Here is a 4,481-nt window from a genome sequence, read left to right on the forward strand (position 1 = left end):
ACATACATACATACATACATATCTCTCTAAAAAAAATGTTTCTGAGATATCAATAGACTTAAAATTCATAAAAGATTCTCTTTGTAAAAACTGTCTTATCTGTCGCTTGAAAACGCCCTGTGGGCGTATATTGGAGACAACCTCTTTTATGCTAAAATGCCTCTAATAAGAGGGTAACTATGAGGCATTGCCTGCTGGACATAGAGGGGCATGCCCACGGGGTAACGGGAATGTAAAAAAAAAGGGGATCGCCTGCGTGTGTGTGTGTGTGTGTGTGTGTGTGTGTTTTTCTCTTAGCCATGTATCTAAAAATGGGATTAAAACATTCCCTCCCAAAGGGAGGGGGGGTTTCAGGGTATGTTGTTGTGTGTTGCATGAAGTCCTGTTGGGGTGTTAGTCTACAAGATGGTGTGAATTTCTAATTCCTCATTAAGCCCTACGGGTGTCAGGGTATTCAATTTATAGATCCAGAAAGTCTCTCTGTGGCACAGGCGATGAAATCTTTCGGATGGCGATAGATGTGTGGGTATCTGTTCGATAGCAAATACCCTGAGGTCCTGGATTCTTTTAAAGTGTTTATAGGTAAACTGTCTCGGGACACTGTGCTCAATGTCGCCCTTTTCTATGAGCCTTCTGTGATCCCCTATTCTTGCCCGCAGCGGACGTATGGTCCTACCCACATATATCAGCCCGCAGGGGCAAGTGAGCCCATACACCACATGGTCGTGGGAACAAGTAATGAACTGATTTATCCGATATGTATTTTTGAGGTGATCTGAAAAGCTTGTTTGTCCATGTTGTATGAATTGACACGTGAGGCATCTTGGCTTTTTTCATTGGAAGATGCCCACCCTATTGTCAAAAAGGAAGTTTTTTACGGAGGTGTTGGGTGCCTGAAATGCACGACTCGGCCCGACCTCTATTTTTCACGTTCCTGGCTTTTCTAAAATTAATTGAGGGCTTGGGAGGTAGAATAGGGCCCAATTTAGGGTCTTTCTGCAGGATGTGCCAATGCTTGTTAATTACTTTCTGAATCGATTTGAAACTGTTGTTAAAGGTGGTGATAAATCTAATGTCATTGGTGTTGTTGGTCACTGTATCAACGTCCCACTCTATATCCAGTGCTGGTGTCCGATCTAGATATTTTGAGTATGCATTGGTGATGAGTTCCTTCGGATAATCCTTATCTCTGAATTTTTTTGTAAAGCAGTTGACTGGAAGTGGTATAGTCACTGTTTTGTGTGCAGTTCCTTCTTAACCGACAGAACTGACTCTTCGGGATATTATCCTTCCAACGGGGGTGATGGCAACTATTATAATGTAGGTATGAGTTCCCCCCGGTGGGTTTGACGTGGTTGCTTGTGACAATGTTTTGTCCTATCGAATGGAGCTCTAGATCGAGAAAAACGAGTCTCGTGTTGTTGACTTCATGGGTAAATGACAGGCCAAACTTGTTGTCGTTGCAGTGTGACACAAAGTCCACTACACTCTCGCGTGGGCCATCCCAGATTATTACAATATCATCGATATCTGCCATAAAAGATGAGTTTGTTGGCCTGGGGGTTATTGGCCCAGATATGCAGAGCTTCCCAGTGTCCCATCGTCAAATTGGCGTAGCTTGGGGCATAGTTGGCCCCCATGGCTGTTCCTTGGGGTTTGAAGGTAGAATTTGCCCAAGAATGAAAAATAATTGTGCGTTAACGTAAATTTTGTGCAGTCAAGAAGGAACTGGACCTGGTTGAAGTTGATCGATGATTGGCCTAGAAAAAATTGTAGGGCATTGAGGCCCACTTTATGGGGAATGGAGGTGTGTATATATATATATATATATATCCATCATGTGTTACCGTTTTCTTAATTCTTATGGCTGAGAATATTGCTTTTCTTTCCAGGAGATTTTGCAGACGACAGATCACATCTCGGGGCCTTGTTGTGTCCCTTTTCATAAATCCCGGTACTCTATATACTGCCTCCAGGGATAGATCTGCTTCAGGGTTTTTGTCCATTATTCCATTTAATATGGACTTTATAGTGTGAAAAAGATCAGGTGAGTCTACTGACTCGGATATACCCCGTATCCGTATATTATTTCGTCTACTCCTGTTCTCCATATCATCCATTTTATATAGCATATCTTGAATCAGGGTAGATTGTTTATTAATGATGTTCTGATAGGCTCATCCAGAATGGACGCACATCTCCAGGCTTTCCTCCAACCCTCTTACTCTAGTTCCCATGCTTATGATGTCAGATTTTAACACTTGCAATTCATCCTTATAATTTGTTTCAAGTCTAGTTATATATCCTTCCATATCCTCTTTGGTGGGAAGAGATCTCAAATAGTAACCCAAATCCTGTTGCTCCAGCTCCCCCAGCTCCATCCCCTCCAACCGGTCAAGGGATTTCCCTTTTGGGGAAGCGCCAGTAGAGAACTGAGAACGCATTGAGCTGCTTTGCATAATCCTATCCTCTGCGTATCACCTTGATCCTTAACAGGGGAAGCAGATGCCTGCACCCTGAAATCTCCACCCTGTGATAAACGTGAACGGGTACTTGTAAAGTATGTCCCAATCTTTGAAGAGGAGATCTGTCGCGTTGCTGATGCTGATATTTGGGGCTGTTGTGGTGATGGCTGCTTCTCTTTTTTTCTTCCTTTGCTCCCCATTATGTCGTCCTCCAAATCACTGGTACATTCCTTGTGTGTTCGTTATTGCCTCTGATAATTAAACAATCTGCTCTGCAGATGGGAGATGGGAGATAATGCCGGCTGCAGGGGACAGGGGAGAGAATGGAACTCCCGTCTGTTGTTCCACTGGAGCCGCTGGAACCGCTTTAGCTGATGTCTCTGTAGCTGATGTCTCGGCGGATCCACAACAGTGAACAGTACGGAGGGTAGAAGAGGAGCGCCAGAGGGGAGAGTCAGGAGCAAGGTTTCGGCCCGTAACAAGCTTCGGCTGGGCTATGGCTGTAGCAAGGGAGCGAGTCTTGACCGGGATCCTGCTGCCTACGAATTGCTTGGTGAGACTCATGAGCTGGCTGGTGACGCGGCCGACCTACGTCATCACAGCGCGCTCACACACCTCCGTGCCAGAGAGATACCCGTCCTTTCACTCAAGACTGGTAAATTCTGTGTAAGAGTGCTGGAGTTCGGTACCACCTTGTAAGGACCTGATAATTAGTCTCGTGATGTTTCCTGCAGATAGAAGAGCGCAGGGTAAAATTAATAATGTTCCGACATTGAGCCTCAGAAAATGTGGTCAGAAGCTCTTGTTCTCAACGTATCAAGTACATGGGTTTCTCGGATGTTGGAGGAGAAGAAAGAATAGTGTATATTGCTGAAAGGGTGTGCCTAACTGGACCCTGTGAGTCACAAAGCCGTTCAAAAGATGTAGGTGGACTTCTAAAGTTTGTTGCTGGAGGCAAAGAAAGCAGAAAATGTCTCAACTGAATGGCTTTCATTGATCTAGACCAAACACGCCATCTGAAGTGGTAAGGGATGCAACGGAGGGCCACAATCCACCACGTAGGAAATGGGAGACTTGATAGATTTGCTTGCCGATTAAAAATCGAAAGGGTCCAATCAAAACTCTGGTGGAAAGTCAGATTTACCGATGACTGGGTAGAGGGGAGAAGCCTCTCTAACCAGGTGCCATGTCGAAAAAGCCCTGGTACATATTGAGAGGGTCAATTGTATTTTTTTGTGATCCACATTGTATCCCGGTTTGCCTTGTCCTCACAGACTAGCTGAAGACAATCATGTATACTGCATTTTCCTTATATCAACGCTATGTTAATGTTGGAAAACCTACTCTGATCACTACTTCCTTTTCTTAGAGTCCATTGAGGAACACAGCTGGATACTGTGATATTTGGGGAACTTGGCACAATGATGAGCATGCAGGCATCAGTTTCAAAGTTGCTTTTTTCTTAAACAGGAACAGTCTTTATTTTTCCTAAAGGTTAAGAACCAAAGCAATCCAACAAAATAGCTTATCTTCAGCATATAACAAAATAAAGTTTGCTTATCTTCAGCCCAACCTAAAACAGAGTCTCACCGACTTAAGTCTTGCTCACAGGTACAGCGCCAGAGTCCCAGAGCTTTTTAGTAATTCCCCACAGAACAAACAGATCTCAGCAATGCCCAGTACAGCAGTTTTGACCAAGCAGTTTCTCTGTTGATGGTAGACAGATGTGTCTAGCTGCTTAATCTGGAAGAGATTGCACACATCTGCCATAACCCTCAACATAAACAGAGTGCCCTGGTCTGTGAGAATTTCCTTAGGAAAACCAGTACTAGAAAATAGCTGGAACAGCTCCCAGGCAATCGCTTTGGATGAGGTTTTCCGCAAGGAAATGCTTCCGGATAACGAACGGCATAATCGATGATCAGCAATATGTAGGTGTGACCTTGGCCTGAGTTTACAAGTGGACCTACTATATCAATTGCTAAAAAGTTAGAAAATGAAAACTGATCAGTTAGC

The sequence above is a fragment of the Nanorana parkeri genome, unplaced genomic scaffold (genome assembly GCF_000935625.1).
Source record: "Nanorana parkeri isolate BGI_ZX_2015 unplaced genomic scaffold, ASM93562v1 scaffold2088, whole genome shotgun sequence".
NCBI classification, from domain to species: Eukaryota; Metazoa; Chordata; class Amphibia; order Anura; family Dicroglossidae; genus Nanorana; species Nanorana parkeri.